The 23,717-nt window shown below is 36.2% G+C and overlaps 1 protein-coding gene across 5 annotated transcripts in view; it reads left to right on the forward strand.

The window, feature by feature from the left end:
- Positions 1-23,717, forward strand: part of ZZZ3 (zinc finger ZZ-type containing 3) — a 103,181-nt gene that overhangs the window by 19,937 nt on the left and 59,527 nt on the right. For all 5 annotated transcript variants that reach the window (XM_060139713.1, XM_060139717.1, XM_060139716.1 and 2 more), the window contains one exon: positions 22,346-22,479. The gene's annotated coding sequence lies outside the window, so the exon portion shown is untranslated. The remainder of the gene's footprint in view (positions 1-22,345; positions 22,480-23,717) is intronic.

The following is a 23,717-nucleotide window of genomic DNA, read 5'->3' on the forward strand; positions in this document are numbered from 1 at the left end:
GTGAAGTTTATGCTGACATTTCTGGAGAAATGAACAAAAATTACATTAATATATTTCTTCTGGATAAAGATAAAACTTTTTTTAGTGAAAAATAAAATCATAAGTGGTTTAGTTGTAAAGCAGGGTTTAATTAGGAATATCCAATTTAGGTGTTTTCTAAAAGATTTTGATGAACATACTGATTGGGAAAAGGGGTATTATTGTAGAAAGAGAGGTATAAAAAGATAAAGGACGTTAATGTTATCCAGCGCAGGCCCATCCCTCGTCCTAGGGGTGGAATATATTATCCAGGCTAAAGCCGGATCAGCTCACCACTGGCCAAGTGATTGGTTCATGAGAGATGAGCACATGACTGAAGTTAGTCCAATCAGAGTGAATCTCAAGGCTTTACTGTTACTGGAGTGTAAACTCAATAAAAGTAGGGACCTTCCTTACCTGTCTTATTTCCACTGCTTCCACAACATCTAAAACAAAGTAGATACTTAATAAATATGTTTGAATGTTAAATATCCAAAAATGGAGCTAAAAGTGGAATAAAAACTGGATTTTAATGACGTCGAATTCCTGTACCTCAGCTAAATCTACCCCTAGGTCATTCAGTTACTAAGTCAGTAATTTTCTTTGTTTGCTTATACCAGTTTGAGTTTGGATTTCTCTCACTTGAAACCAACAGGTAATAGGGAAATAGGACAGGAAAAAAAAAAAGATAAAAAGACTTTAGTGATAAGCATTTGATATTAAAACCAGAAATTAGACGTGATAAAGGAGAACAGCATAAAACTCTATCTTTTAGTAGGGAAGCTTGATGACACTTGACATCTGTGTTTCTTGGTAAATAATCTTTTACACTGGGGTTTCTTACAGTGGGCAGTTGGGCTGTGACCTTAAAACAATGGAGTGAACTGGCATTTGGCAGTGGTTCCTGAGAGATACCTTTAGTCTGAAGTTCTGATAATCAGCCATTTGGCATTCGGCACCTATGTGTTTCTCTGATAAACATTGATGCCTCAATGTCAAGTTACTCTGTGGTTTTTCAGATAAGAAAATATTCCTTAGGTAAATTGAAATACCTTAGAATCTAACCATTCTGTAGCCTTGAGCAGAATATCAGAACGCCTTTACAGAACTTCTAGCAAGTGTCCCTTTTAACCTTTATTGATTTCTGCTATATTTATGACACGCCATCTTCAGTTTTTTGTTTTTTCTCCGAGATGAGTAGGAATTGGAAAAAAAAATTAAAATCTGAGACCTTCACCGCCACACACTTTCTTTGAAATGCAGTTTTTTTCTTTTTTAAATCAGAATATCAGATTAAACATTTTAAAATTTAAAAAAGTTGATTAGGTTTATTAGAAAATGTTAAATGGAATAATAAATTGGTTAGCCTATATCTAAAATCGTCTTTCATTAGTAACATTAAAACACTTAAAGGTACATCGAGTGATAGCAAATTATTATAGTATAAGCAACCTTTCTATATAAAATATGCTTAATAAGGATTTTTTTTTTTTTTTTAATGCGGTACGCGGGCCTCTCACTGTCGTGGCCTCTCCCGTTGTGGAGCACAGGCTCCGGACGCGCAGGCTCAGCGGCCATGGCTCACGGGCCCAGCCACTCCGCGGCATGTGGGATCTTCCCGCACCGGGGCACGAACCCGTGTCCCCTGTATCGGCAGGAGGACTCTCAACCACTGCGCCACCAGGGAAGCCCCAAGGATATTTTAATGCATTGTTTTGTAGTCACCTTAAATTTAGAAGTTTTAACATATTCAGCTTTATATTAACAAGTATAAAATATAAAAATATAAAAGCTTTATCTGAAAAGCAACTTGACGGTGTTCATCACAACCCTAAAAAAGTTCATATCGTAGGACCCAGTAAGTCTGTTTTAAACAAGTAGTCAGGGATGCAGAAATGTACAGAATGTGCAAGGACATGCATCAAAGGGTTATTTATAATCAATAATAAAGTATCAGAAGTAGTCTAAATGTCCTAACAGAATGGATATGGTTGAATTAGGGACTGCTTACAAGGTTTTTCTATATCCATTAACAATTTTAAGACTTAACCGTGTGACATGTTAAGTGTGTGTGAGGCAGGATGTAAAATTAAGAATGTGAATGTGAGGGCTTCCCTGGTGGCGCAGTGGTTGGGAGTCTGCCTGCCGATGCAGGGGACACGGGTTCGTGCCCCGGTCCGGGAGGATCCCGCGTGCCGTGGAGCGGCTGGGCCTGTGGGCCATGGCCGCTGGTCCTGCGTGTCCGGAGCCTGTGCTCCGCAACGGGAGAGGCCACAACAGTGAGAGGTCCGCGTGCCACAAAAAAAAAAAGAAAAAAAAAATGTGAATTTTGACTTAAAAAATGCACATATAATAGGAATGGAAGGGAATACACTAGTATATTAAGTGGTTGTTGAAATGGGTTAAGCTATATTTGTACTTTATATTAAAGATGTGTCTAATAATGATTGTATAGTAATTATTCATTTAACAAATAGTATTGGACATCAAGCTCTGACTAGCCTCCGGATTATAAAAGAGAAGAAAACAAAGTCCTTCTAGTGGAGATTATATGTAAGTTGTGGGAGGTAGCAAGCAAATATTCCATTGAACCTTATTAAAAGGCTGTTATTTGATCATTTTTGACCTACTAAACTGGAAGTTTCATATGATTTAAACATATGTCAGATGGTGATAAGTGCTGTCGAAAAAACTGGAAGTAGGGTAAAGGGGATGGAGACTGTGGTTGTGTGGAGGCAAGGAGTGGCCATCAGGGAATATCATATGTAGGTGGTCAGGGAAGCCTGATACAGTGATATCTGAGCAGAGGACTGAAAGAAGTGAGGGAATTAACCAGAAAAGTATTCCACACTGATACAACAGTAAATTGAAGTCCAGAAGCCTACAGTTGTATACTGTGCTTTATGCTTGTGAGAATGCTTTACCTTGTTTTTGCAGTATCATGTGTTCTAAACACATGATCCTAGGTTAGGTCAATTATATTAGCACATTAAAATTTCTTAGGCAGAAAAATAGAATTAAGATAATGATTATCTTCTATGTGTTTTTTAGGCATGTGTATTTTCTGGATAACAGTTCCCAACTCTTTCCCTATAAAACTTCTCATTTATTATTTCCCCTCTAATCTATATTTTCAAAGGCTTTTATTAAAAAAATTGCATTATTAATAGTTATGATCAGCACTGAGATAACTAATGTGGCCATATAACTTTCTAGTCAAGAAACAGGTAGAGTGATGAGAATGTAAATATGGTTGATTTTCATTATTTGCAGGTTTTGTATTTATGAATTCACCTACCTGCTAAAATTTATTTGTAACACCAAAATCAATACTCCTGGAGCTTTCATGGTCATTCACAGACGTGCAGAAAATTTTCACGTGGTGAAAAATTTGAGTTGCCCAAGGCACATGTTCTTAACTGAGGTTGAACAGGGTCATGACCTGCCTTCTTTCAGCTCGCATACTGTAAACAGTGTTCTTTTCATGGTCTATTTAGTGCCATGTCTTTCACATTTTTGTGTTTTGGGGGGTGAGATTTTGTTGTTTAAAGTGAACTCCAAGTGTGCTGAAGTGCTGTCTAGGTTGTGATGGTTGTGATGTATCTTACAGAGAAAATAGAAAATATGTTAGACAAGTTTCATTTTAGTACTAGTTACAGTGCTGTTGGCTGTAAGTTCAATGTTAATGAATCAATAATGTATATTAAATAAGGTGTATTTAAACAGAAACGTACATAAAACAAGGTTATGTATTGATCAGATGATGAAAACGTGACCAGAGGCTTGCAGGAACTTAACTCTGCATTTCCCTTAGGAGAAATGGTTCAGTATTGGCTAATTCAGTGTTTGTGGCAACTTTATGGAACATAACTACTGTGGATAATGAGAATCAACTATATGATACTTGTGTTATGGCAGTTTTAGGTTTTTGAAATATTAAAACTAGCTTGGGAACTCCTTAACCTCTATAGATTCTTAGACGTGGTGGAGCATCCACTTAGAGGTGGATTAGTATACTGGTGAATTTTTTTTGTCCTTTCTGAGATAATTGATAGTAAAAATTCAAGAATTTAGAGGAATTGCTAGAGATCTGATAAGATTTCAAGGGTTTTGCATTTTGATATTCTGCCCTTGATGATGATATCAAAAAATATTTCTGGGCTTCCCTGGTGGCGCAGTGGTTGAGAGTCCGCCTGCCGGTGCAGGGGACACGGATTCGTGCCCCGATCCGGGAAGATCCCACATGCCGCGGAGCGGCTGGGCCCGTGAGCCATGGCCCCTGAGCCTGCGCGTCTGGAGCCTGTGCTCCGCAACGGGAGAGGCCACGACAGTGAGAGGCCCGCGTACCGCAAAAAAAAAAAAAAAAAAAAAAAAATTTCTGGGAGGACTGAGAGAAGAATTTCTGTCCTGAGAGAAGAATGGTAAAATGTCCTAATTCAATATGACTCTTTACCTTAGTTTGTCTCCTGTTGATTTTTTTATTTTCTTTTAAGATTTTTCATAGTCTTTAAAAAAAATTTTAATTTTATATTGGCATATAGTTGATTAAAAATGTTGTGTTAGAAGACTTTTCCTAGTCTTCATTGTTGGTCCTTGATATCTGTGTTGACCAAAACCATTGAGAATTCTTAGGACAGATGGAACATGTCTTTTAGAAAGGGTTAAGTAATCGTTTGTTAACTGTGACTGGCTTTTAAAGAAACTGGCATTACATAACATCCTTAAAGATAAAAATCACTGAATAAAGTTAATGGAAATTTATCCTTTTCTCCAAATTTAACTAATTGATAAATTCATAACCACTCTAGAGCATTACAGAATTTGAATTTAAAATCATTATAAATATAAGACTTTTAACAACTGAAGTATAGTGGATTTACAGTATGTGTAAGACTTGTTTTTAATATTTTAAAACAAGCACTTACAATCATAATTATTTGTAACCATTTTCAAAATGTTATGTACAGCTAGGCAGCTCTGAAAGATAGTTTTAGTGAGGAATATTACTGAAAGGAAGACATTTATACAAATTGAAGTTAATAGAGGGATCTTTACGTCAGACATTTCACATAGGCCTTGCTGAATTATTAATACTTACATTGCAAATGTTTACTGAAGGTGAACCATTATACAGAGCTGAGATTCTGTCTTAATGATGGTAAGTGCATAGTAACATAACGTGCTCAGTTAATGTATCTTGAAATAAATCAGTCTTGATAGTCCAAGAATCATTTCCAAACTAGTCTGTTCCATGAACAACCAAGCTAGTTTGGACCTCAGAATGATGTATAGATGCATTCCCATTTCATTTTTTGAAAGTCATCAGTCAACTAAGGGAATATTTTTGACTTATGAAGTTGAAAAGTTCAGATTGTTTATCTCGCTTCAGGCAGAACTAAATCAAATTGTTTAAATGATGGCCCTTTAGGGCTCTTTTTCCTTCTTTTGCTTGGGCACAGGGAGTTTCAACCTTATTTTTTGCTACTGTAGAGAAAAATCCTATCTGTTAGGCTATTTCATTAGCCATATAAACAGATCTCATGGAGGAACTGTGATTGGTGCTGCTTGCGTCATATGCTCTGTGTGTTTGTGTACATATACATATATACATGTAGATGGAGTCAGCCATGTTTAAATCAACTGTATCAACACACATTAGTTTTACTTGTTCTTGAACTTTATATAAATGGAAACATACAGTATGTACTCCTTTGTGTCTGTCTACTTTGGCTAAACATTATGCTTTTAATTATTGCATGAACTTTTAGCTTATTTTCATTGTTGTATACTATTTCATTGTGTGAATAATCAACAAGTTGTATATCTATTGTTGATGGGCATTTAGGTAGTTACAAATAGTGCTGCTATGAACATTCTTATACATGTCTTTAGATGAACATACGCATGCATTTCTCTTTTTCCCCCATATGTATACATTTCTATTGGCTATATACTAGGATTGAAATGATTGGGTCAGACAGTGTGTATTTATTGAACTGTAGATACTGACAGTTTCCCAGAGTGGTTATATCAGTTTACACTTTTCCCAGTAGCGTATCAGAGTTCTGGTTGCTCCACATTCTTGGTCAATTTTTATTTTTTTATTTTTTGCCGTGATGTAGGCTTGTGGGATCTTAGTTCCCCGACCAGGTATTGAACCCGGGCCCTTGGCAATGAAAGCACCAGAGTCTGAACCACTGAACTGCCAGGGAATTCCCTCTTGTCAATTTTTGTTTTGCCTTTTTAAAAAATCATAGTCATATGGTTTTGATTTTTGTTTCCTTGATGAATAATGAAGTAGAGCATCATTTCATGTTTATTGGCTAATTGGCTTTCATTTTTTGTGTGGTCAAATCTTTGCCTGTTTAAAAAATATTAGGTGTGTATCTTGTTCTTATTGGTTTATAGGAATTTTTTAAATATATTGGAACATGAGTCCTTTCTTGATTGAAATATACATTGCAAATATCTCTTCCCACTCTGGATTGGCCTTTTCATTCTCTTAATGGTATCTTGTGCTGAACAGAAGTTCTAAAATTGTAACATAATCCAGTTGATCCATTTTTTTTTCTTTTCTTTCTTTTCTTTTTTTTTTTGTTTTTTGTCCGCAACATGATGGGGATCTTAGTTCCCCAACCAGGGGTCGACCCAGTGCCCCCTGCAATGGAAGCAGGCCTAACCACTGGACCGTCAGGAAATTCCCAGTCCATTTTTTCAAATGCTGCTTTCTGTGACCTGTTCAAGAAAATCTTTGCCTGTTCCAAGATGATAAAGCTGTTCTCCTGCTAAAAAGTTTTTAAATTTTTCTAAAAAGTTAAAAAAATTTTTTTACCTTTCCCATTTAGATCCGTAGTCTGTCTGAATTGATTTTTGTGTATGGCATGAGGTAGTAGTCAAATCACATTTTATTCCATATGGATATCTAGTTGACTCTCTGTAATCTATTGAAGAAAACCTTTCTTTCCCCACTGTACTATAGTTTTACCTTTGTCATGAATCAGATGACCATATTTGCTTATACCCCTTTTGGTTAAAAAATAAGTAGCTGGGGCTCCCCTGGTGGCGCAGTGGTTGAGAATCTGCCTGCCAATACAGGGGACATGGGTTCGAGCCCTGGTCTGGGAAGATCCCACATGTGGCGGAGCAACTAGGCCGGTGAGCCGCAACTACTGAGCCTGTGCGTCTGGAGCCTGTGCTCTGCAACAAGAGAGGCCGTGATAGTGAGAGGCCCACGCACCGCGATGAAGAGTGGCCCCCGCTTGCCACGACTAGAGAAAGCCCTTGCACAGAAATGAAGACCCAACACAGCAAAAATAAATAAATTAATTAATAAACTCCTACCCCCAACAACAACAACAAAAAAAGTAGCTGTTTCTTTTAAATATTTAAAAATACTGTCATGACTAAAATCCAGTCAAAGTAAAGGTAATTATAGAAGAAGCAATTTTAATTTTGATCTTACAAATCATTTGTTTGATCATGTTGTGTCAGTATTAACTATTTAATTGGCTTCCTTCTCTTAAGTTTTCTATTCTAGGAGACAAATAGGAGATAAATACAATGAAGGGCACTTTTCATATCAAGCCTTAGGCTCTGTCTTGTGTTCAGTCTTTACACCTTTCCAAAGGTGGAAATCTTTTCCCTCTTCATGAACAGAGAGAGGGAATGAGTTTGCAGGAGAGACTGAATGACTTACAAAGAAGTATAAAACTCTTCTAGTTCTCTATTAAATGATGTCATTGTTTAAACAAGAAGCATACACAGAAAACAGTAATGGACCTGTCAAATATCTTGTGCTTTTGATTAGCACTGGGATATTCTCACAGACTTCATGTAAGTAGGGTAATGGTGTTATTGATATTCTTAAGTAAATCTATATTTTAACTTCTGGTAAATTTGACTGTTGACAGCCATTGGGAGGAAGTATTAACATAGGTCATGTATCATCTGTTTATTAGATATAACCTCTCTTGTTTTCTTCTGGAAGGAGTTCTTCATTCAGTGTTTATAGAATTATTACCATAATATAGAGAGCCACATAGTCTCATAGATTGAACTCTGGTTTGAGCAATAATACCTAGGCTCAAATTCTGGCTTTACTAGTTGTGTGATCATAGGCTTGAGTTTGTTGAGTTTGTTGCCATATGCTACAGGAAATGAAGATCATGCCTATCCTGTATACTTTTGAGATTATTGTGAAGGTATAATGAGAAAGTTGTTATTGTAAAGCACAGTATCAAAGTGGTTAAGACTCTTTTCTGCTACTTAATTATCTGTGTAATGTTGAAGAAAATATTTAACTTTTCAAGCCTTAGTTTTCTCATGTGTAAAATGGGAATAATAATAGGACCCCCCCCCCAGGTTTCTGAGAGTTTTAAATGAGATGATGAATATAAACTATAGTGCCTAGCATTGGACATAATAAATGTTAACAATCATTATTATGTGTATCTATTGATTATGTAATATGTACTGGGAGTACGTTATATAAATTATTTCATTTAATTCTCAGGACAATTCTGTGTGGTAGGAATGCTTTTTCCCCATTTCACAGGTGAGGAATGAGTGTCAGTTAATTGCTCAAAGTCATATAACTAGTAAGTAGTTTAGTTTGGATTGGAACCTAAAACTCTCCCCCCACCCCAACACCCAGTATATTAAGATTCCTTTCAGATATATGCTGTAGGTACCTTTACACCATATAGACGAATCACCTTTGATTCATGTTTACAGATTTTTTCAAAGACTGATTTTGAGTTTTCCAGTGTTTTCAAATATCTTTTATTCCAGTCTTCCTAGGTTTCTTTAATTTGCTCGATAGACTAGAACTTATACTACAGAAATAAACATGCTTTGTTGATATGTAATTAAGAACAGTTAATAGTTTGTTTATAAGCCACTAGACTCCTTGAGTCTGGCTGACTTAGCTATTACAAAGTGACTTTAGACTTTGCCTCTGGTAAGGGAAAAATACTCTGATTTTATCCTCTCTTTGTAAGAGCTTACTTCAAGTTGAAGTGCAAAACTGTAATTGACTTTCTAGCCAAGGGAAGAAGGTCAAAAGACCCCAAAATGAAAAAGTACCTAGCATTAAATATTTCTGGTTGAAGTCTTTTGATGCTGCGTCTGGGAAAATAGAAATAGATATTGTATTCAAGGGAAATTTGGAGAACTCTATTGAGGTTTTCTTCCTTATTCTTTTAATTTTTTTCCTGATGCAGTCCAGTTTTTGAACTTGGAATACTAATAGAGACCTTTAAATTATCCTTAGGCATTATGATGGCCTTTCACATTTCATTCCATCACTGTAAAATGGGCAGCATTCAAATGAACTCTCTCACTTGGTGCTATATATTTGTTTAAAAAGCATTTTTAAAAGAGTTTTTATGAAAAGGTTTATGTATTTGGGATCAAAAGATATTCTACTGATAATTCATCTGTGTAGTTGAGGTTGTAAATCATTGGGAAAATGTGAATTTTTATCAACAACTTGGAATATATGTTCTTTGTGGAGTTAGAGATAAGTGTTTATAAAAGATAACTTGTGTATTTGTAGGTCGTAATAACACCATTTCCCAAACATTAATCCTTCTCCTATAACTTTATTGTTTTGTTTGCTGAAGATTTGACTCCCTTAATTTTTCTTCAAACTAACATTAGAGCATTCACTTACATACCATAAGTCAGAGAAAGCAGATTAAATGATCTTCCTTACCCTTGTGCTGTGACATCATTAAAGTGCACATAATGTACAAAAAAATATATATGATGAATGATTGGATATGGGTATGGGTGGGTGGGTTGGATGATAGAGGAAAAGGGAATTAAAAAGGTACTTCTAGGATTTTAGCTTTGGCAGTAGGGTATTTTGTAGTATCATTCATTTAGGTAAGTAATTCTGATGGACAGGTATTGGTATTGGGGCTGAAGGGAAGAGGTGAATTCACTTCTGAACAAGTAGAATTTGAGGTTTTTGTAGAGTCCAGCGGGCAGTTGGATATAGCACTGAAGCTCTGAAGGGAAATGTAGAAGCTGCTGTATAGATTGAGGAGCCCAAAGCATTGAAGTTATTGTGCAAGGATAAAAGAAGGCAGTAACAAAGGAGGGAGTAGGACAGAACCTTGCAGAGTACTCCTGAGCAGAGGAGGAGTAATTCTTAGAATCTTTGACTTTCTTTTAAAGCTCCACATCCAGAGTATTAATGATAGTGAATTCGATTTGGCCTGCTTTCAAAATCTAGGTTGAAGTGGCTACTTTCTTGCCACTTCCTCTGATAATGCACTGGTATTTCTCCCATAGCAGTAATATTCTCTGGAACTGTCCTTCATGTTTCTGCTCTTGCTATCTACAGTCTGTTCTGCACAGAGCTGTTGGAATGATCCTTTTAAATAAATGTCACATCATGGTACTCCCTTGATTAAAATTCTCCAGTGGCTTTCATGTCACTCTGAATAAAATCCAAAGTCCTTACCATTGCCTACCAGGTCCTACATGATCGCTATTCAAATGTTAGGTTGTTCTTAGAGATTGTCATACTGAGTGAGGTAAGTCAGACAGAGAATGACAAATGTCATATGATAACGCTTATATGTGGAATGTAAAAAAATGGTACAAATGAACCTGTTTACAAAACAGAAATAGAGTCACAGATGTAGAAAACAAACTTATGGTTACCAAGGGGGAAAGGTGGGGGAGGGATAGATTGGGATTGACATATACACACTACTATATATAAAATAGATAACTAATAAGAACCTACTGTATAGGACAGGGAACTCTACTCAATACTCTGTAATGACCAATATGGGAATAGAATCTAAAAAAGGGTGTATATATGTATATTATAACTGATTCACTTTGCTGTACAGCAGAAACTAACACAACATTGTAAATCAACTATACTCCAATAAAAAAATTAATTAAAAAAATGTTAGGTCATTAGAGAATTCCCCCCTGACCACTCCCATCATTTTCATTGTCTTATCTTGCTTTTTTTTTTTTTTTTTTTTTGCGGTACGTGGGCCTCTCACTGTTGTGGCCTCTCCCGTGGCAGAGCACAGGCTCCGGACGCACAGGCTCAGCGGCCATGGCTCACGGGCCCAGCCGCTCTGCGGCATGTGGGATCTTCCCGGACCGGGGCACAAACCTGTGTCCCCTGAATCGGCAGGCGGACTCTCAACCACTGCGCCACCAGGGAAGCCCTTTGCTTTATTTTTTGTAGTACTTATCTGACATAATTTATCTGTTGAATTGTTTATACAAAATGTAAGCTCTGTGAAAGCAGGAATTTACCTCTTCCCAGTGTCCAGAACAGTGCCAGGACCACAGTTGGTCCCAGTTAGTATTTGTTGAATGAATGAAAACAAGTGACAATATTGGATGTAGTCACTTTCCTGCTTAAACGTTTATTCTTTTATTCCCTTTGTTCAAATTTATTAGGATACTCTTGTTCCCTTCCCATTATGCTCTTGAGTTCACATTCACACAGCAGTCAGAATGATCTTTTAAAACTGTATATTAGATTGTGTCATTCTCTTCTTTAAAATTCTTCTATGGAATAAATACTTCAGATTAAAAGTACATAACAAGGGCTTCCCTGGTGGCGCAGTGGTTGAGAGTCTGCCTACCGATGCAGGGGACACGGGTTCGTGCTCCGGTCCGGGAAGATCCCACATGCCGCGGAGTGGCTGGGCCCGTGAGCCATGGCCGCTGAGCCTGCGCGTCTGGAGCCTGTGCTCCGCAACGGGAGAGGCCACAACAGTGAGAGGCCCGTGTACCGCAAAAAAATAAAATAAAATAAATAAAAGTACATAACAAAATTAAAAAGTAAATTTAAAAAACCCCAAAGATCAAATTCCTATCATGGCCTACAAAGCCCTTCATGATCTGGCACCTGTCTGCTTTAAAGCTTATTTCATTATGCTTCCTCCGTTGCCCACTTAAGGTCCAGCCTAACTGGCCTCATTTCAGTTCCTCTGATATGCCAAGGCTTTTTCTGTTTCAGTACCTCCATTGATACTGTTTACCTTTTCTTAAACATTTTTCCCCTTACTGATTTATCCTCCATATTTACTTTTAGTTTGAATAATGTCTCAGTAATAATGTTTAATTAATGTTTTCTAAGCATCAGGGAAATATGAGAGGCCTTGCTATAAACTAGTTTTGGTGAATGAAATACAAGTGAATAGAAGAGTATAGTAAGTAGTAATTTTCAAACTCCTAGGGGAATAGTTTGAGGGAGGGTGGGCAGGCTTACTGTCATGCAGTGACTTTACCCTTGTTTTTAACTAGAGCAGCTTTACTTTCTTCTGTTTCTTTAGCATATAATTTAAGAGTTCTTGCTTTAAAAAAGAGTTCGGAAAATACCACATGTGCTCAGTGGTATGATAAGAGCTATGCACAGGATTCCCTGAGAACATATAGCTTCTTTATGGCTAAAGTCTTTTTTTTTTAATTAATTAATTTTTGGGGGTGCGTTGGGTCTTCATTGCTGTGTGCGGGCTTTCTGTAGTTGCGGCGAGCGGGGGCTACTCTTCCTTGCGGTGCGCGGGCTTCTCATTGTGGTGGCTTCTCGTTGCGGAGCACAGGCTCTAGGCGTGCAGGCTTCAGTAGTTGTGGCGCTCGGGCTTAGTTGCTCCATGGCATAGTGGGATCTTCCCGGACCAGGGCTGGAACCCGTGTCCCCTGCATTGGCAGGTGGATTCTTAACCTCTGCGCCACCAGGGAAGCCCCACATAGCTTCTTATAGGAGTTGGTTGCATCTGATCTGTGACTTGAAGGGCAAGATAAATGTTAGCTAGCAAAGGAAAGAAGGTAAAGACACTTGAGGCAGAGGTAGTAGTTTTAATCCTTGGTTATTTGTTTATCAAAATTATCCTTGGAACTCTTATATACCTCTACACTTTGTGATAATTCATCAAGCTGCACGTTTAAAATTTGCGTACTTCTCTGTATGTATACCATACTTTTAATAGGTAAGTTAAAAATAACATAAAAAATGAGATAACATAGGGGACTTCCCTGGCGGTCCAGTGGCTAAGACTGTGCTTCTACTGCAGGGGGCATGGGTTTGGTCCCTGGTCAAGGAACTAAGATCCTGCATGCTGCGAGGTACAGCCAAAAAGAGAGAGAGAGAGAGAGAGATAATATAAAATTTAGATATAATAAAATCACCCCTTTAAAATGTATAATTCAGTAATTTTTAATATATTCACAAAGTTCCATAACCATCACCTTTAGAATACTTTCATCGCTCTAAAAAGAAACCCCATACCCATTAGCAATCACTTTCCACCATCTCCTCCCTTCCTCCAGTCTCTGCAACCACTAATCTCCTTTTTGTAGCTTTTGGCTATGAATTTGCCTGTTCTGGATATTTCATATAAATAGAATTATACAATATGTGACCTTTTGTGACTGGCTTCTTTCACTTATGTTTTTAAGGTTCATCCATGTTGTAGCAGGTATCAACACCTCACTCCTTTTTATGGCTGAATGAATATTCCATTGTGTACCACATTTTATATATCCATTCAGCAGTTTATGGACATTTGGGTTGTTTTCACTTTTTGCCTATTATGAATAATGTTGCTATGAACATTCATGGACAAGTTTTTGTGTGAAAGTGTTTTCTTTTTGCTGGGTATATATCTAGGAGTGAAATTTCTGGGTCATATGGTAATTCTATCTTTAACTTATTAAGGACCTGCCAGACTTTTCCAAAGCAGCTGCAACATTTTGTATTTACACCAGCAAGTTATGAGGGTACCAATTTCTCCATATCCTGTCAGTATTGTTATCCATTTTTTTGTCATATTAATCGTAGTGGGTATGAAGTGATATTTCATTTTGGTTTTGACTTATATTTCCCTGATGACCAATGATATTCAGCATCTTTTCCTGTGCTTATTGGCTTTTTGTACATCTTTTTTGCAGAAATATGTATTCAAGTCCATTGCTCATTTTTTAGATTGCTTGTCTTTTTGTTTAGTTGTAAAGGTTCTTTGTAGATGAGTGATTTACAGATATTTTCTGTCATTCTGTGGTTTGTCTCGTTATCTTGATACAGTTCTTAGAAGCACCAAAGGTTTAAATTTTGATGATTCCAGTTTATCTGTATTTTCCTTTGGTTGCTTCTTTCTTTTTAGTTTTAATTTTTAAATTGTGGTAGAATATCCATAACATAAAATTGACCATTTTAAAAATTGAAGTCTAGTTGATTTACACTATTGTGTTAGTTTCAGGTGTAAAGCATAGTGATTCAGTATTTTTGCAGATTATATTCTATTATAGGTTATTACAAGATTAAAGTATATAATTCCCTGTGCTGTATGGTATATCCTTGTTGCTTATCTATTTTATAGTAGTTTGTATCTATCAATCCCATACTGCTAATTTGTCCCTCCCCCCTTCCCTCTCCTTTTTGGTAACCACAAGTTTGTTTTCTGTATCTGTGAGTCTGTTTTGCATATATATTCATTTGTATTATTTTTTAGATTTCACATGTAAGTGATATAATATAGTATATGTCTTCCTGTCTGACTTATTTCACTAAGCCTAATCTCTAAGTCTATCCATGTTGCTGCAAATGGCAATATTTCATTCTTTTTGTGGCTAATATTCGTGTGTGTGTGTGTGTGTGTGTGTGTGTGTGTGTGTGTGTGTGTGTGTGAGTCCGTAAAATTGACCATTTTTAAAGTGTACAGTTTTGTTTTTGTTTTTTGGCCGCATTGGGTCTTCGTTGCTGTGCGCAGGCTTTTCTAGTTGCGGTGAGTGGGGGCTACTCTTCATTGCGGTGCTTGGGCTCCAGGTGCACGGGCCTCAGTAGTTGTGGCACACGGGCTCAGTAGTTGTGGCTCTCGGCCTTGGTTGCTCCGCGGCATGTGGGATTTTCCTGGACCAAGGCTCAAACCCGTGTCCCCTCCATTGGCAGGCAGATTCTTAACCACTGCGCCACCAGGGAAGTCCCTAAAGTGTACAGTTTTAATGGCATTAAGTACATTCACATTGTTGGGCAGTCATCACTATCATCCACCTCTAGAACTAATTTGATTTTGTAAAACTGTAACTCTATCCATTAAACAATAACTTTCCATTACCCTCTTTCCCTAGTCTCTGGAAACCACCAGTGTATTTTCTATCTCTATGAATTTGACTACTTTAGTTACCTCATATAAGTGGAATAGTGTAGTATTTGTCCTTGGTTGCTTGTGCTTTAAGGGTTATATGTAAGAAACCATTGTCTAATCCAGGGTAACAAGGATTTATATTTATTTTTCTTCAAGGAATATTATAATTTTAGCTCCTACACATTGGTCTTTGATTCATTTTTAGTTAATTTTTGAATGTAATGCAAAAATAGGTGTCCAACTTTCTCTTGCATGTGGATATTCCATTTTTGTTAGCACCTTTTTTGGGGAAGATTATTTTTTCCCCCATTGATTTATCTTGGTTCCCTTGTTGGAATAATTATCTTTTAAATACGGAATCTACAGTTATACCACTTCTTTTTTTTTTTTAATTTATCTATTTATTTGGTTGTGTCGGGTCTTAGTTGCGGCATGTGGGATCTTTTGTTGTGGCATGTGGGCTTCTCTCTAGTTGTGGCACACAGGCTCCAGAACGCACGGGCTCTGTAGTTGCGGCACACAGGCCCTCTAGTTGAGGTTCATGAGCTCAGTTGCCCCGCGGCACGTGAGATCTTAGTTCCCCGACCAAGGGTCGAACCCACGTCCCCTGCGTTGCAAGGCGAATTCTTAACCACTGGACCACCAGGGAAGTCCCTCCTTGTTTCTTAATATTAATAATTTATATATTTTTTTCCTGATCAGTCTGGCAAGAGATTTATCATTTTTATTGATGTTTGTTTTTCTGTTTTCAGTTTTCATTGATTTCTGTTCTTTATTATTCCCTTTGTTTTTTATATGGGTTATATTATTCTTTTTTTCCCTAGTTTCTTAAGGTGGAAGTTGATGTTATGTTGAGTTCTTATTTCTTTTCTAATGTTTTCTGCTATAAATTTTCCTTTAAGTGCTGCTTTTGTTGCATCCCACAGATGCTAATATGTTGTGTTTTTATTTTCATTTAGTTACACTATTTTCTAATTTCTCCCTTCATTTCTCTTTCTTCTTTGACTCATGGGGTATTTAGAAACATGCTATTTATTTTGAGATATTTCGGGATTTTGAGATATACTTTTAGTATTGATTTCTAATTTAATTCCATCATGGTTAATTTATATTACTTGAATCTTTAAAAATTTATTGATATTCTTTCCAAGCAACTTTTTCCAAATAACTATTTTAAAACTGATTTTAGACCATTTACATTAGCTGTAGTTAAGTTTAAACCTACTACCTTGCTATTGTTTAAAATTTTTTCCTATGTTGTCTTTGTTCTCTTTTCCCTCTTTCTGCCTTCTTTTGGATTTAGTATTTTTTTTATGTTTTATTTTATTTCTTTTGTTGGCTTATTAACTGTCATCTTTTTTTTTTTTTTGCAAGTGATTGCTTTTAGGGTTCATAGTCTACATCTTTAACTTATCACAGAGTATCTTGAAATTATATTATACCACTTCACATGTAATATAAGAACCTTACAACATTGTATTGTTGTAAGGTTGTTGTTGTGCTATTATTACCTGGTTGTTGTACTATTATTACCTTCCTGGTTGTTGTGCTACTATTGCCTTTCTGGTTGTTGTGCTATTATTACCTTTTACTTCTGTGCATGTTATAAACTTCACAGTATATTGGTATTATTTTGTTTTAAATAGTCAATTATCTTTTTTTAAAAAATAAATTTATTTATTTATTTATTTATTCATTTTTGGCTGCATTGAGTCTTTGTTGCTGCGTGCAGGCTTTCTCTAGTTGGCGGTGGCTTCTCTTGTTGCGGAGCACAGGCTCTAGGCGTGCGGGCTTCAGTAGTTGTGGTGCATGGGCTTAGTTGCTCTGAGGCATGTGGGATCTTCCGGGCCCAGGGCTCGAACCCGTGTCCCCGGCATTGGCAGGGGATTCTTAACCACTGCACCACCTGGGAAGTCCCAGTTATCTTTTAAAGAGATATAACAACTAAGGGGAAAACTCTTCTAGATTTACCCTCATTTTCCATTTCTGGTGCTTTTCATTCATTTGGTTAGATCCAGAGTTCCAACCAGTATCTTTTTTCTTCTGCCTGAAGAACTTCTTTTAACATTTTTTGGGGGTGGGTGGGGGCTGTGCCACACAGCATGCAGGATCTTAGTTCCCTAACCAGAGATCGAACCCACGTCCCGTGCAGTGGAAGCGCAGAGTCTTAACCACTGGACCGCCAGGGAAGTCCTCTAACATTTCCTATAGTTTATTTCTGTTGGTGATGGCATCTTTACCATTTGAAATCATCTTTATTTCAACTTAGAGAACATATCTTTCAAAAACTATCGAATTATCAGTTGATAGTTTCTTTCAGTATGAAGGTAAACGTCACTGTCTTGTGTCTTGTGTTGTTTCTAGTGAATAGTCTGCTTTCAATCTTATTCTTCCCGTGTATATAATGTGTCATTTTTCTCCATCTGCTTTTAAGATATTCTTTTTTTTTTTAACTTATTTAAAGCAATTTGCTTATGATGTGCTGTGTTTTTCTTCATGTTTCTTGTGCTTGGGGTTTAGTTTCTGTGATCTGTGTGTTTATAATTTCCGTCAAATTTGAAAAATTTGGGGCCATTACTTTTTCAGACATTTTTTTCTGCTTTTGTGCACTCCAGTTACCCATCTACTAGGCCGCTTGACGTTGTCTCACAGCTCATTTATGCTTTTTTTATTCAGTTTTGTTTGTCTCTGTGCTTTATTTTGTAGTTTCTGTTGCTATGCTTTCATGTTCATTGACATTTTCTTTGCAGTATCTAATCTGCTGTTTATCCCAACCAGCATTTTTCATTACTAGAAGAATCAATTCTTAAAAATATCTTTCATATCTGTACCTAACATGCTTAACCTTTCCATTTATCTTTCTGAATGTATTAACAACAGTTATAATAACTGATTTAATGTTCCTGCCTAGTTAATCTTTCATGTATGTGTCCTTTTTAATTGATTGATTTTCTCATTATATGTAGTATCTTCCTGTTTCTTAGCATGTCTGGTAATTTTTTATTAGATGCCAGGCATTGTCAGTTTTACGTTGTTTGGTGCTAGACGTTTTTGTATTCCTATAAATATTTTTGAGTTTTGTTCTGGGATACAGTTAAGTTCCTTGCAAATGGATTTATTCTTTTGGGGCTTGCTTTTAATCTTTGTTAGGTGGGACTAGAGCAATCTTTAGTCTAGAGCTCATTTTGTCCCACTACTGAAGCAATGCCCTCCTGAGCACTGTACTTGATGTCTTATGAATTATGAGTTTTTCTACTCTAGCTGATAGGTATACAAACTATTCCTGGCCCTGTGTGAGCCACGGGCAGTGGTATACTAGAGCTTGTGAAGGCCAGTTTTCAAAATATTGGGAAGTTTGTGAGCTGGCTTAATTCTTAATAGAATTAAATTATATACACTTATAGTTAAATCAGTTATATTAAGAATAAAGGTGATAAATACTCAAAACTCATTACTTGCAAATTATATTATTACTTATTACTATTTTGATGCTTTGGTGGTAATTTATTATATCACTATTTTAGAAATATTCTGTAATGTTTAATGTGTTATCATGTATCTCTTCCCATCTTTGCACTGTGTTATTCCTTGATAGCTTGAAATTGGCCATGGGTAGGAGTATTCACACCAGAGTCATTGGTAACCCTGCAAACCAGGAACTATAAACCACCAACTGCCCTTGGTTGTTACACATTTTCTAGCATACCCCTGGCTATGGGTAAGAGTGGTTTTCCAGGCCTTGGATACACTGCATATACTGATCAGTGCTCAGCTCAAGACTTGAGGAGGATCTCTGCAGATCTCCTGAGGTCTTACTTGCTCTCTCTGAAGCTGCCTCCTCTCTGGTACAAGTGTTCTGGGAACCTTAGCTACTTGGGTCTCCCCAGACTCTGTGCTTCATTTTCTTAAATCAGGGAGACTGCTTTGCCTGGGATCACCCTCCTCACTCTGAAGCTTGGAAACTCTCCAAGCAGGAAGCTGGGGCTTTGCTTTATTTGTTTCTTCTCTTTCATCGATCACTCTCCTATATTGTCTGGTTTCCAGTGTCTGAAAAACATTTTCATATATTTTGCCCAGATTTACGTAAATCTCATCTCTGTTACGCCGTCTTGGCCAGAAGCGGAAGTCCCTTGGAAGTTTTAGATAAGAGAGTGACAGAAATGTGCGCTTTAGACCCCGCTGTAGACCATGCATTTGTAAGGGACAAGACTTAAAGTAGAGGGACCAATTATAAGTCATGTGGGTTAGTTCAAGTGAGAAGTGATGAAGGCCTAATGTTAGTCATGGATGACACTAGAGAGGTGGGGAACGATTTGAGAAACGTGTATGGGGAAGAATCTAGTTCAGGGTTTGTAAAAGGATGGGTCATGAGCCATTTACATCTCAGTCACCTGTAGTGTGTTTGATAAAAATGAAGATTCTGTGTCCTGCCCCACCTTTATTGAATCTGAATTTCTAAGGATGAGGTTTAAAAATTTGTATTTTAAATAAGCCCCTAGGGTAATGCTTACAAACACTAAAGTTTCAGAAGAAAGTGATGGAATTTTTTTTTTCAAAGGGTGAGCCTCATCTTTGGGGGATCCCTACATTGGAATGACCTGAAGTGGTTAATTAAAAATAAAGATTTATGTGTGCATGTCCAGAACTGCTGAATATGAATTTCTGGGGCAGTTAGTTCCAGGAATTTCCTAGGCACACTAAAGTTTGCCTGCTTTGCAGGTATAATCTTACTGAACTTCATAGTAACCCTGAGATGTAGTCAGCAGGTATTATGTCTCCTGTTTTATAGGTGAAGAAATGAAATGCAGAAGTGCAAAGTGGTTTTCTCTTGGTCAAACAGTTATTATTGATGGTGGGTAGAGAATCATATTTCCTCCTTCCACCAAATCTGATGCTCTTTCTATTCCTTTCTGTTGACTATGTAATAGGCTTATCTCTGAAATCTGTAGGAGGCATCCAAGACATTGCATCTGTGGTTACAAACAATTTAGGGAGCCAGGAAAGTGTGATCTTCTTGGTCATACTTTGTACCAAGTGAAAATTCGGTTCAGCTCTCTATAGCAAGTAACTGTGATAAACTTAATTGTCTAGAAAAAGTATTTTTGTCTTTGACCATTATCTTAATGCTTTTTACAACCAGCTTTGAATGTCCCTCTCTCTGTTTTCTTTTAAAATCACTTAAAGCCATAGTGTACTGCAGTGCATGTGTTCAGTATTTTTCTTATAACAACTGAAGAATTGGGTGTGAAATATGAATCTGTATTATAACCTTTGTTCTGAGTTTTTATCCCCAAGATCTTATAAAACTAAAAAAAAAAATTCAGTGTCTTATAATTTAGATTGCATTTAGCTTAGATGTCACTGTTTTACTTTTATAGTATGTTGTGTGGCTTATAACTTTGCTGTATTAGTAGAACTGATATATTTTCTAGTGAGATTTTCTGTAGTCTTTTAAAGTGATTTCATATGTGCCATGAATCTGAGATCCGTAATCTGTTTAACACAGTAGTACTAGTGTTAGACTGCAAATGGTAGGAAAAGTAATTCTTTTCAGTCAAGATTGGTTTCTGGATTTGCTTTTGGAATTCTTGAATAGTCAATGAATTTTGTTAGTACGTGAAAACAAGCAAAGCTCTGTGGCAAAGAATAAATAAGCCCTTAGGAATGGGATTTAAATGGTTTGTTTTCTATTTTGTATGCGTTTCAAAAGACAAAGTAGCTAAGTTTTTTAAACTTCTGGAAGTAAGTTATATATTTAAATAGTTCACATTTAAAAATTATTGTAGCTTGTCACAATTCTAAGTAGCTTTTCTGCTCCAGAAAGCATATAGTATTTGTGCAGAATCTTAAATATGAAATGTATAGTGAATGAAATGAAGACTGCTATGTAGGGAATATAAGAAGAGTTTTGACTATTTTAACTCCTTGCTTGTTACAAGAGAATTTATATCAACTTTTAAATTTAGGAATACCTAGATCTGTATTAACTTTTTTTGGCATTTCCTAAAGTCTTTTTTAACGTTTGAAAACAAATGAGGTAATGCACTGACAGTCCAGTGGTTAGGACTCTGTGCTTCCACTGCAGGGGACCCAGGTTCAATCCCTGGTCGGGGAACTAGGATCCCACAAGATGTGTGGAGTGGCGGGGGGAAAAAAAAAAGAAAACAAATAATAGGAATGAAGTGTTTGAGGAAAGATACTAGTATTTCTTAATCGCTATTTTTTTCCTCCAATTAAAAAAAATTTAAATATAATTGATATTATGTTAGTTTTCTACTGTATTTTAGTGAAACTTTTCACTGAGAACATCTGTCAGGTTGACAACTCCAGTAACAAATTTTATCCACAAAACAGATGTAAGGCTATCTGCATTTTCTGTGTAGATTTTGGAATTTGGGATGGTACACCATGCTGAATCATTTTAGAATGCCATTGATAGATTTCTTTGACATACATATGACTTTTTTTTAGCTTATTTTTCCAATAATAAATGGGTAGAAATGACTTAAAGTTTTATATAATGCTTTTCATTATCATTGTAAGCACATTGATGTGTTTCTCAGACTTGTAACCTACAACCATGTGTATGTTTTTAAGAAGCTTACTTTTTTTTAAGGAACGTTTGTACAGCTACATCTTGATTTGTTTCTTCACTTATTTTGTCACATTTATTTTCTATTTATATTCAAAATAACATGGTCAGATTAGTCACAGAGGGATAATCTAACCAAGACAAAAATGTTACTTTAAAAGACATAGAATGTTTTAAAGTCACATTTAGGGGAAAGTCATGATCTTTTTTACTGCATTCTTAAGCTTCTAGATTTATTCCCTAATATTGTTATAAAACACAAAAAAGTACTTTTCTATTAATGTCTGAGAAATTACAGATATATCTGTTTGTCTACATTGGTAGTCAGAAAAGGAATCTAAGAAGCTCTAAAATTTGTAAGAATTTTAATTTAGAATCAAATTTGAAATATTTTATGTGGGTACTGTGAGAAGCATTTGTAAGAGTGTTAACAAATCATCTTAGTCTGCTAAAAAGTAACATATTTTGTAGCTAAATATAAGGAATTATTTGTGAAATTTATTAGAAAATGCAGTGTATGGTGTGTTAAGAAATATTATCAGTTTTATCCACAAATCTGTAAACAGTAACACATCCATAGTGACTATATTGTGGTTTCCCTTCACAGATATCAAGTTGTGCTAGTACAACCATATAAATAAGTAATACCTGAAGTCACAGTGTAACATGGACATTAACAGTGATGACAGATAAATGCAGACGCTTGGGAATCAAATACTAGGCGAAACACTTTTTAAAAAGGTAAGAAAAAATGTAATCTTAATTAAGGCCAAGTGGGCTTTAGTTACTGAAGTAATTGAAGTTTCCTTTTCACTGTATTAGGCTTTTAAGAAGCCTAATCTGCCTAATCATCTGCATGATCCTGTTTATCTTAATACTGGTAGGACTCAGCTGTAAGTATCAGTTCTTCTGTGAAAATAACTGTTGCAGATCTCCTTGCCTGGCAAATATCATAATGGATGATGTTTCAACAGCAAACCCTACCCAAATAGGATAGTAACGTGACTGATTGGAACTTGATAGAGCGCTGGAATGGGCGTGCCAGCGGATACTCAGAGACACATCCTAAACTGTGGATCCTCTTTGGCTCTGTTGTTTGCTACCATCTCCATACACCATACAGTGTAATGCTTTACCATGTTTGTGAAAGGATTTCAGGGCTGAGTACAAAGGCGTTGGCAATTCGAATGTTATAAGAAGAGTGAAGTTTCAAGTCAAGGGTTACTTTTTTGTAGGACCATTTTTCACTGTGCACCCTCCTCATGTTAATTTAGAACATTTTTTAATGTAGTATTAAATAATTTTATTTAGACAATTTTCCTACCTTGTGCTTTTCAAGAATTTAGAAGACATATCTGGGAGAGGTTGCATCTATAGATATTAGATATTAGCCTTGTTGCCCTCTTGCTGACTTAAACTGTAATCTATTTATTTTTTCTAGGCAGTAAATCTAGTTTACAAAGCTTGATAATTGCATCAGTTTTTATTTAAAAAATTTTTTTGCATTAGTTTTTAAGTTGCAATCTTTTACCAAAAATAGTGTCACTTCTAGAATATCTAGTTTTATGTTTATAATAAAGTGACAGTTTCCATCATGAACATCGTTAGTCTTTTTCCTGGTGTTCCTCCTTGTTTTTGGCTGGGCACTCATAGTAACCCATTTATCCAGATTCTCTGAAAAGGATATCATAATACATTATTATAAAGTAAAACTGTAATTAGCCAGACTGTCCAAGAAATGGATTATAATTAGATTAATTAAAATATCTGGCCAACTGGGTACTAAAGCCAGAAAATCCTTATGTTTTTGTTTTTGTTGAAAATCCATATGCCAAAAATAATAGAAATTTCCCTTTATAAAAAATTTCCCTTTGTAAAGTCTTGTAGCACTTTATATAACCAAAGTTATAATGTATATATATTGCAGAAGACTTGGTTGATTCTTTGTTGTACATAATCTAAATTAATTTTGTTGTTCA

This window comes from Lagenorhynchus albirostris, chromosome 2 (assembly GCF_949774975.1).
Source record: "Lagenorhynchus albirostris chromosome 2, mLagAlb1.1, whole genome shotgun sequence".
In the NCBI taxonomy this organism is placed as follows: Eukaryota; Metazoa; Chordata; class Mammalia; order Artiodactyla; family Delphinidae; genus Lagenorhynchus; species Lagenorhynchus albirostris.